The sequence below is a fragment of the Sciurus vulgaris genome (assembly GCF_902686455.1).
Source record: "Sciurus vulgaris genome assembly, chromosome: 9".
NCBI lineage: Eukaryota > Metazoa > Chordata > Mammalia > Rodentia > Sciuridae > Sciurus > Sciurus vulgaris.
The window spans coordinates 48,716,703-48,728,874 of record NC_136469.1 but is presented as its reverse complement, the minus strand read 5'-3'; positions in this window follow the sequence as shown (position 1 = coordinate 48,728,874).

The following is a 12,172-nucleotide window of genomic DNA, read 5'->3' as shown; positions in this document are numbered from 1 at the left end:
CACTCCATTATGTGTGTTTTGTTTTCCTGTGACCGTGAAATCTGGCTATAATGTTAGGAAAGTGTAAGACAGGTCTCCTTAACAAACAAGGCGGTATCTATTTTTTGGGTCATTATTTAATACTTAATCTTTTGGGTAGAAAATAATAGGGAAATCCTTTCAAATCTGGAATAGAATGTTTCTAACAATATTGAGTTAAAAAGAAATTTTATGGGTTACATAGATAGAGAGAAGCTGGCTTTCACTATGATTTGTGGGCTAAAGCATGGCTACTGACTACAATGTGTTTATGATTGAATGGTTTTTTTTTTTTTGTTTTGTTTTTTTAACCTTATTTTTTTTTAAAGGCAGAATGTTATATATATTTCTTTTATAGAAAAAACTTCTACATATATTTTACAGGAAATGAGGGAAAAATAGAAGACCATCTTCCTTATGTACCCTGGGTCATTTCCTGAGGAGTTTAGAATTAGACACAAAAGGCAGGATTTTAACAGAGGTGGAATGCAGCACATGTGGAAAAGGTTGGACCAACGACCTTTAATTCTTTTGACCAAGAAGGTGCGAGATAAGTCTTCTATCAAGAAGTTTCAGTTGGGGCCATTATGATTAATAGTGCTTTCTTTCTTTCTTTTTTTTTTTTTTTTCCTTCTTCATTTCTTTCTTTCTTCTTCTTCTTTTTGTAAAAATCAGGCCAACTCATTATTGTTCATGTTTATTCCCAAACATCTATCCCTTCCAACCTGATTTTATAGAAAAAAGTAAGTAAATGCTCTTGGCTCAACTGTTTCCTCTCCTGTTGTCCCTACTGCAAGTGGCAGAAATGGTTGTTTTGAAGAACTACAAAATAAGAGTTTTGAAATTTTATTTTGAACTGCTTATTTCCTGAAAATAAAAGTAATAAATATAATCAAATTTGTTGACACAAATGGCCTAAAAGATTACCTCTTTTAAATCCTTCCCTTTACATATGAGGAAACTTAGGCTCTGGAAAGATTTGTCTAAGGTTATAGAAATTGTTATAATAAATTTCTAATAATTTCTAATTCAAGGTTTCACCTACCACAAGAAGAAAAGTCCTGTACTTTTAAAGAAACCTAATTTTCTCTGTGAATTTGTTTATAATACAGAAATTTCCCAAGTTACTAAATAACAAAATAAGACCTTTCTAGTTCTCTTCTAAAATCATATTTTTGAGCTGGGACTTAAAACTATATTATATTAAAAATGACGGATTATAGCAGTGCTTGGCAAAATATTACAAGATGCTAAAGTGCCTTCTGAATCATTTGAGCAAAATTAAGTATTGTTTAGCAGACTGTATTTTATTTATATATTGGGTAATGCAGCAAAATTATTTAAGTAGCTTAAATAATTACTGTAAGTGCTGTAAGCTAGGCACTGTGCTGTTTCACCAGTCTTCAAAACATTCCTCTACAACAGGTATTATAGTCCCCATTTTACAAACCAGGGAAATGAGAATAAGTGTTTTAACAATTTGCTTGAAGTTATAAAAATAATAATTGTTCAGTTGTATTCCAATAGGAAGTTCAAGCTCCTTCTATTATATTAGACTACTTGCTTATATATAAAAAGTGTATAATAAATCTGCGTCCATTCCCCACATAAACAATAGAGCAGAAAATTTACTACCCTTGAAATAATGCAAAGAAAAACTGAAGAAATAGTTTCTCTCCCAGGCCCAAACTTCTACAAACACAGTCTCAATCACACATGCTGCCACTCAAGTTATTATGTTCTATAGCGTTGCATGACTGCAAATTGCCTTTCTTGTTGGTTAAAATTCAAGAATAGCCATTGCTTTTATTTCATGATTTTATTTGTAACTTTTGGGAGCAATTTAAGGCAATGAAAATGTTTCTAAATCATAGGAGTCGAAAAGTACTTATCATAAAAGGTAAAAATGAGATTATGTATTAATTGACTTTCGAAAGCCAAATGTTTATTGGTGGTGTCTTGCAAAAGATATGAGAAAATATAGATTTGAGAATTGGTTTTGGTAATTTGTAGACCACTAGTTGGATTAAAGTGCTAATTGGGGTCATTGTTTCTATTTTTAAATTTAACATGGAAATGAAGTAAATTATTTACCATAGGAAAGGAATATATTTGGAGGAGTCTAGAAGTTATTTGTAGAGAGATTGATTATGTGTTTGCCTGGGGACACATGTTTAGAACCTCACAGTTCACTCTCTCTTAGTGGTCTTGGTTTTGGTAAGGTTATTTGGTCACCATATTGAGAGATCACCACAATATCACATGACATAGCATGCAGTTACTTCTCCAAATAACTGGGAGATTCTGACTGCAGCTTACCTTGTTTGGGGGACCAGCACTGTAGTTGCACATGAATACTGAGCTTTGACATCTATGTATAGATTCTGAGGCTTCATTTCTTGTAGACACTACTGGGATCTTCTGTAAAGGGCATGATAGTGGCAAGGCAATCTTGGATTGATATAAAAACCAAATAAAAGACACCAGCTTCCTGCATCCTAGTCCAGAACCTTGGCCCTAACAATTACTGTGCAGAAGAGGTAATGTGTTTAGGAGAACAAAGATTACCATATTAAAAACCTATAATTTATTTTATTCAAGAAATAAAAGTGTTAAGTGAAAGTGTAGTTTTTCTTCAAACCCTCTGACCATTGACCTTAACTAAGCTACACATAGAACACCCATATGGGTATTAGAAACCTTACCATAAATCTCAATAAGCTTTATATATTTCACTTATTTACTTAAATTTATATATAAATAGATAGAATATACTTATTTAGATGATAGGTTATGCTTCTCTATAGGGATTTTATTTATACTGAGGTATGTGTTAAATGAAAAAGACCCTTATTGAAGCTGTTGAGTTGTCTGTACAGCTGGACCAAGTCCTATTTTACAAGACACACAATGGCACAAAGGACAGGAGGTTAAAAAAAAAAAAAAAAAATCTGCTTCCAAAGGAGCTACACTCTAGAAAAGCCAAATATTTAAATTTTATTTTTCAGATTTTAATTGCACTCTAAATAAACAGGTTGATGTTATAACATAGACACAGTTGCAGTGTTCTCTTTTCTTAAATCAACAGACCGTGGCTACATTCTGCAGTGGCTGAGTTGTCTGGGTGGTCTGTAAGGATTGCCCCAGGAGGTAAGCACTGTCATAGTCTAATCCGGATGTTACAAAGGTATGTAAAATGGCATGTCTTGCAAGTTTAGTTTATGTGTTGTCTGGTCCTTCAGTGGAAATAGACATTCTTTTAAGCTTTTTTGGAACCTCTGTGGAATGAATGGACTTGAAAAGCTATTAACTTTGATTTTCTTAATAAAAGAGATGAAATGAGTCCTGAAGTTTATGTAGAAATTTGGATGAAGAAATTGATAAACTTTTTGAATTAAAATGCAGGTCTGATGTTTGTCATAATTTTTAGTTTATCATAATTTTTTAAGATTGTCCTTGCATCATTCAACAATGTCTAATGAAATCATTTTTTAATGTTTAATTTTTAAATGTGGAAGTTTTAAAAAGTTTTTATATTTTTAAAAATTTTTTAGAAGTGAATTTGGTGTACCCTATGATTTCATGAACCATCAACTTGGCACTTTAAAAATAATGAGGTAATATTAATGTTTCCACGGAGCCAGGAAGAAATGCTATGAGGAGATGCCTCTCACACAGTCTGGGAGGCAGAGTAGAGCCCCTCCCAGTGGGGCTCCCCATAAGGGAAGTGACGGCCAGCCGGTGTGAGGCATCCACTGATGCAGTGGTCCAACACCTGCCCTGCCTGCAGCTCAGGAGAAGCCAGTGTCAGTCCAGTAAATCAAAGTGGCATCTCCCTTAAGAGGTGACTGAAAGGGAAGCAGTCCAAACTGTGCATTCCAATCCTTACTGGGCCACCTGGAATTTCAAGCTAAAGCAACTGGCTTTTACTTAAAATGCATCAGGAGCCTGCTTCCCCAGCATGACCTTTCACTCATTTTAGAGAATTAAATAGAGCTTACCAAAGGGTAACCTTCTCTCTTTTTCATGCACCTGCACACATCCCAAACTAAGAGTGTGGAAACTAAATGATCCTTGAAAGCAGGGAAACAACATTGACCTTTTGTGAGTAAGTCTTCCTGGAAAACATCTGGGAGGAAAGGTCTTGATGATATTGAAATCAATGTCAAAAGAACTGATAATTTGAGAAAACATTTAAAGATTTGGCATTTATTTCCAGTGGAGGCCCAAACTCCCTGGAAAGGAAAAACATGTCCAAATTAAAAGAAAAAATAAAATGTATTCTTGCCTTGATTTAGATTGAGTGGAAAAAAAATAAACCTGTCCCAAGTAATTATTCGAGGGTTACTAAAATGAATATTCTAATAATTTCAGTATAACCAGTTATCTTCAGTGAGAAATTCTAAGGAGATGTGCTGCTTAGAATTATTCAAGTAAGAAATCCAATGTAAATGGTTTTAATCCTTTCTAGTCAAATTAATATGGTGTGGATGTCTTGTGGATACAGACTCAGTTATCTTGTTGACACATATAAGAAAATTCCGACCGGGCACACATGATTTATTCTTTATATTTGGAGCCTTGCTGTAATCATTCACCCCCTTCAAGTCTAGTTTGGCAACTTTATCTTGCTTGCAGTTTGCATTTTTGAAAGTGAAAATATATTCTGCAGCTTTTGATGTGTTGATTGGTAGGAAGGTAAAGACAGCTGCACACAGTCCCTGGAGACAAGGCTCAGTGGCTAAATGAAGACCTCTAGTGCTTTCTTGTTAGCCAAGATAGATCTACATCCCGATGAACCACAACTAGTCAATAGCAGCGGCTCTCAGCGCATGTGCTCAGAAGCCACAAATCAGTTTTCCCTGGGACTTAGTTATCGGCATATTGTGCCGTAGGCCATGGCCTGCTGCTGCTGGCTTGACTGTAATTTTTCCCCCAGTGAAGTTTTTAAAGTCGCAGTCTGAGACTGTAACCGTGCTCTCTTGGCAACAAGGCTGTCACTAGCCTGCCAGATATCAATTGCCCATCAAATAAATTGCTACTTTAATGTACTCAGCCTCTCACTATTAAGGAAGTTTGATGCTAGCAGGATTTCCCATTGTTAGGTGTTCCTTTCCAAAATTTATTTCCAACATCTCCTTACTTATAGCCAACACTTGTGTATTATACTGATGTATATTCATGGATTGGCCTGTTGCATTTTTAAGCCTCATCATGTTTGTCTGAAGTATTGCAATAGCCCCTGTCTAGTTCTCAATGTAACTAGCTTCTTCCTATCTAATCCACCTTACTTCCAGAAGCATCTTTCTAAAATATAGATCTAGTCCTCTTTTAAAATATCTCTTTATATATCTCCTTGGGTCTCTTGAAAATCTTCTTGTGTTAGGACCTAGGATACCCTAAGAAAATATCACTTTTATTAGGGCGAATTGCTTTCTTTGATCACAAGACTGTTCCCTGAAAGCAGTCAAGTGCCTCTTCTTTGCAGAATTGTTTAAATTTAGGCACCAAGCCATGCTTGAAATACTTGTGTTATTGACAGCATCCCCTCTAAGAAAAGCCTGCTGCTATTGCACATCCTGGGCCCTGATGGGGCTGTTCTCATCCTCTTCTGCTCTGATGGGCATGAGAGTCTCAGGACAACATTTTCCTCCTTCTCCACCAGTGTGAGCTGTGTGTTGGGGTGGGGTGCTCCCCCACCCCAACACACTAGTATATAGTAATAAACATCAAACTCTGGACAGCAGTGTTTATGAATGATACGTAATGCCTTCATCTCAAACTGCCTGCTTCTCCTTCCTGTCCCAGGATAGTCCAGCAGTGCCAAACTCAAGCTACTCACAGCTCTCTGAATGTCTGCCTTTTCAAGTTGGTGTGGCTGCATAGTGGCTTCATAGTACTTGCTGTGGTTTCTTAGCAAGGTTTTTTCTTGTTTGTCTGCCTACTAAACTCTTTCTCACTCTATAATTCTCAACTCAAACATTACCTCTTCCCTGACATTGACAAAAGCCAAAGGGAGAGTTTGTGCTTGTTTGAGAAAGAAGGTAGGAGAATGGGAGAGATGGATAGCCTGGGATAATTGATGGAGCCCAGTCCAGAAGGAGATGATAGAGGGCAAGATCAAAAGCACAGAAGGAAAGTCTTGTCTTCCTGCCTATACACAGCCTCCACAGATCATAACCATTTGTTCCTTGATGTCTCCTCACTCCAATCGAATGGTGGCCCAAAACACCATATTCTCTTGCTGGGATCACTGTAATGTAATCTCTTAAGTGATCTTCTTATTTCCACCCTTGCTGCATTTAGAATAATTTCAACCCAGCAGTCAGAAGGAGTCTTAAAATACTGGTCAGATCCTGTCACTCCTTGGTCAAGGCCTGCCATCTTTCTCTAGTAAACACCAGTGAGCCATAACCTGCAATGATCACCCCGTACTATTTCCTCCACTAAATGTATTCCCTTTTGATGAAATATTTAGGTTACTCATTTTATTGTTTATTTAATCTCTCACCGCAACTATCATGAGAACTCCACAAAGGAAATTTTGTTGAGTTTACTTTTCCACTGTGTCCCTAGTAAATAGTATATCTGGTATGTTCTTCAATAAATATCCATTGAGTTAATAAGTGACTCTTCCCATGAATGCTCACATACAAAACAATCTCGAGATCAGAAAGCCCACAGAATATACGACATCCATGACTTTGGTAAAAAGCTTGGATATTGCAGATAAAAGTTTCTTTCAATGAAATTTCTTGACCACTCACTGACCTTACTAAATTTGGATAACTCTTTCAGATGACATTATAGTTTCTGTGAGGAACACATTAAGATTATTATCACATATCCCAGCTGATCATTAGATTTTTGTTTTTCATTTTACTAATGACTTGTTATTTTCCCAAATATACTAGTAGAATGATTTTATAGTAATGACTTCTAATAAAATGCCACAAAAATGGAAAGAAAAAACTATCAAGAGAATATAAGCAAAGTTAGCAATGCTTATCGTTTGTGAAGAATAATAAATAGAAACAACTTCATAATTAATTGTATGTGTATGTTTTGATTACTACTGTGTATAGAAACTGACATTATAATTTTTACTTAAAAAGTTGTCCCTTAATGTTATTCAGTTTTTTTCTTTATGAGCTGTATTTTACAGTGACATGTAACCTAGGCTTACAAATTTTATCTTAAACTATAAGCGTTTATTTCTTAACCCTGTCCATAACCAGGATTTGAGTTTTATCTCTCTGCATACCTACGAGCCAAGAAAACATTTTCATGCCAAAAGACAGTTATACCTCTGTGTCCTGAATAGTGCAGTGGTGGCTGTTTGGACTTGAACAACATATTAGGGGAGTCAAGTCACACATTTCTCAATGCCATTACTCAAACAGAGGAAGAACAAAAGCCAGAGCCTATAAAAGTAATTCTTGGACGGCTTGAGGAGTATGTAAAATGTGCTCTATAATTTTCAGCCTCCTGCAGTGCAAGTGATTAGCTAAAGAAACACTTTGAACCTGTTAGTTGTACATCTTTTAAACCATTTTAAATTATGGAAAAGATAGTCCTCAAGAAATTAATTAAAGTTTTGGACAATAATGCAATCAGGGATATCTATGTTTGCAGTCTTTTCTCTCTGCTTGCATACATCTTTCTCTGTCAAGTACATCAAACAGCTAATTAGCCCCATTTTAAGAGCTTCTCCGCTCACATCACTTAAAAGGATCTCCAGCCTGCCTTCTTAGAGAGTTCACACTTTCCATGCACTGGCTTTCTGAATGCTTCTCAGACTTTGAAGGAATCTATTCCTTACCTTTTGGAAGAACTTTAAAAGTCGATGGACTTCCTTACCACAAATTGATTTTCTTTGTTTTCTCACTCATGATCAGCATTTTATAAATAATCTTGTAAAGGTTGCTAAACCTATTTCACCTAGTATTTGCTTATTTTAGTTTAATATACTTGGTTTTCTGAGGACATCTGAAAAACATTAGAATGACTGCTTTTTATTAAGACATGTGGTACCAGGAAAAAAAAAAATTATGAGAGACCTAAGTGTTGCTTTTATTTAGCATAAAGTGTTACTACCATGACCAAAGTTCAGTGTTTCAAATACCCATTTTAGAAATAACTACAAGTCACATGATCTATAGATATCACATGTTAGCACATGTTAAAAGTTAAAACCATAACTAGAGACAGAATTTCTGACTCACAGCTTCCATGAATCTGAACTATCACATGTCATCTCAAGTTGACTATAAAAATAACTCAAGACGCCAGAGTGCTTTAATTAACAGCTGAAATATTGTGAGATTTTAACACAGGTGATACAAAGAATCAGAGCCACAAATAGATACATGACTGTGAATTATAGCTCTTTCCTTGAAGGTTTACTATTCAAGGGAGATGTTGAGAATGCTTCCTTTCCTTATAAGCTAAAGGAGCAGGGCAGGGTGTGGTGGGTGGAACTGGGGAATGTTACATTTACATAACTTCTTGATCACCCATTAGCTACATGATTATGACCTGGGGAAGTGGGTGTCAGGTACACCGAGAACAACCGACAGTGCTTGAGATGGAAACCCTATAGTATCTTGAGTAGAGCAGATAAATGGAAGGAGTTGGAGTATATCATGCTAAGTGAAATTATCCAAACCTGAAAAACCAAAGGCTCAATGTTTTCTCTGATAAATGGTTGATGATACATAATGGGGGTAGGGGTAAAAGAAGAATGGAGGAACTTTGGATTGTGTAGAGGGAAATGAGGTGAGGAGGGGTGGGAGGAAGGAAAGATAGTGGACTGAGACAGACATCATTACCGTATGTACATGTATGATGACATGAATGGATGGTGTGAATCTGCATTGTTTACAACCATAGAAATGAAAAGTTGTACCCCATTTGTGTACAATGAATCAAAATGCAGGCTGTAAAAATAAAAAAGAAATAAAAATAAAAATAAATAAATAGAAGACCAGTAGAGTAGAGGAAGGGAAAAAGGGAAGGGAGAGGGGGGGTAAGGGAAAATGCTGGGGACTGAATTGGAACAAATTATATTCCTCGTTTATATGATTATCTCAAAATGAACCCCAATATTATGTATAACTATATTTCTCTAATAAAAATAAATAAAAATCTTTAAGAAAAAACAAGAAGTAATGCCAACAATATTAGACATTCATTGTGAAACTGGTGTGCTTTGGGCATCATTGTGCATGTTTTAAAAGTATTAACTCATTAAAACTTCAACACAACCTTTTCAGATAGGTACTATTATTAAATATAATCACCAAGTTTCCAATTTAAGGACTGATGCGCAGAGAGTTTAAGTAACTTGCTCAAGTTCACACATCTACTAAGGGCTGGGTTTAGGATTTGACCTCAGGATATTAGGCTCCAGAACTCTGTAATCTTAAAATTCTTGGGGAAGAATGAAAAGAAGAAATAATGGAAATAGATGAGGGAGATGAGGATGGGATGGAAGTGAGGTAAGAAGTTAGAGAAGAAAGGAGGACTCAGTAGAGACCAGAAAAAAACTATTTGTTTTGGTGATACCTTATATTGCAACTTTAATGGAAGGTCAAATGTTTAAGGAGTAAAGGAAAGAATGGTGGGAAAAAGATTTCCCTGAGGAGTGTGATATTTGACCTATGCTTTTGAAGTAAATCATGCTGGATTTAAGATTTTTTTTTGCCTTAAGATTTCATTAAAACCGAACCCTAACTTGTATTAATGCTTACTAAAGTATATTTTCATACCAAGCAGAAAATTATTTCAACAAAAATAAATATTATGGTTTCAAAGAAAAGGGAATGAAATCCAGGTTGATACATGAACTCTATAAATAAAGTGAAGAAAAATAAAAACACATGAACACTTAAATTTTTTGCTCATATGTTATTGACAGCGTGATCATAAGTGTCTGTACTTTGAAACTGTGCAATGGAAGCATTATGGCTGTCCACATGCAGGTGTGCCCCAGAACAATAAATAAGCAGTTTCAATGCTCCACAACCACACAGAACAAGGATGTTTATTGGGCCACAGTTGCTGAACTGAGAGTTATATTTCATTATGTTCTTCTTGGGAACACATTGTGAGAACTGAGTTCCCACTCCATGTGGCTTCAGTGGCCTGAACTGGTGGTGGCTGGAACTTAGAGTATCTGAGCAACCCAGAGCCATACAAGAGATTCTGAAGAGTTTGAGCTAGGGGCCATTAATTGTCACCTAATTCGAGCAACTCATTTTGAACTTTAGGAAATTACTGCCCCAGAAGTTAGGATTATTCATTAATTCTACCACTTCACATTTACTGAGTGCTTGCCATGTGCCAGGATCTGGCCTGTGATTGTTTAAGGTCACATAGCTAACGAATGGTGGTCAGAAGCAGCAAGATCTGTCACTCCACTTGGTGCTCTTCCCATCAAATCATGCCATTATTCACTCTTAATGCTGTTCTTTTGATGTGGTTTTTAAGCTGTATCTGGCCTTCTTTGGACATCTGTACAATGTGTAGATGTTGGCTTCTTGTTCTTTTTTCGGGTGGGTTCAGCCTAGCAACATTTGTCATGAGAAGCACAGTTAACTGCTGGGAATTTGCCATTCTTGGATTTTGAAGTTCTTGTCCTATCACACAGTTCAGAACTAATGATAGCTGAAAAGTGGCTTGAGTAAAACTGGAGATATGCTCCTAACTGCAATGCTTACAAACCACAATAGATGGTTTCATGGGTCTTGAAATCTTTATTAACTGTGTGCATTGAAGTTATGTGTTTGGTTTTTAAAAGTTTTCTATCCTTGAAAAAGAAGTTACCTAAGCATATTAGGCAATGTTTGTTACAACATTCAAAGTACATGGTAACTTAATTCAAAACTTGCTCTCAATTTATTGTACTCATTCTTTAATGGTGAATTGGGGAGTCTTGGATTTGAAACCCAGTATCTTTGATACCAGTGTCTTCTCATTCCAGTCTTGATTCCTAAAATATCATATCCATCTTCCTTTAATTTTTTTATGCTGTTGTTGAATTATATACCTCTCATCCTTGCCTTCTTTGTCACTTATAGATATTTCTATAGTTCTCACCAATGTTAGTCTCTCCATATATAGTTTGGACCTTAACCTCGCATTTCTGGGACTGCACCGTCTATTACTAGTGCAATAACAGTTACTATCAATCTATCAGTAAATGAGTTTAGATGGCTACATTATACATGGCTGGTGAATGACTGAACAAAGTGTTGTTCATGAGTTTCTGACACATAATATCTCTTCTGCTCATATCTTTTTGTTGGTGCTGTTCGACCTGCCTTTTTAATGTTCATTATCTTCTTGTTAAAGTGCACTGATTGTGCTGCTGAGAATATTTTTGTATATGATGCTATTATGCAAATATATCTCTGTCTTTGGTTCTTTGGTTAGTTTTTTTGGGGAGTGTACCAGATTGAACTCGACCACCGAGCTACATCTCCAGCAGTACTTTGTATTTTATTTAGAGACAGGGTCTCACTGAGTTGCTTAGTGCCTCACTTACTAAGACTGGCTTTGAACTCTCAATCCTCCTGCCTCAGCCTCCCAAGCCACTGGAATTACTGGCATGCACTACCACACTTGGGCATCAGTAAATCTGAACCTAGTAATTTCTGTTATTTGGTATCGTCTAAATACCTATAACAACACTGAATGGCACTGTGTGGGCAGGGTACTGCCACAGCTCATATCTTACTTTGGGACTTGGAAATATGCATCTATTTGCCAGTATATTTTTAGTGATTTATTCAGTCATTCTTCCCTTAAACCAGCTATATTTTTTCTTCCTTTTTTCAAAAGAACGTTGTAGGACTTGGATCCAAGTTTTCTCTAATAGGTGGGACTTGACACAGCTCATTTCAGCTTCTGAGAAAGGAAAGAAGAAAGTTGGCTTTACTGCTGATCCATCCTGGTCCTTTGGTTTAATAACTGAGTTTCTGCCTCATTCCTGTGACCAGAGCCTACCTTAATTAAATCCACTTGTTCTACTTGGGTTCCATGTTTAGAGTCTATCTTGAACCTTAACCTTGGATGATCATATAGCTCCTTTGGGGCAGTCCCATGTCCTTGCATCTACTCTTTGGGTCTGGGATAATGTTCTTGAGTCCAT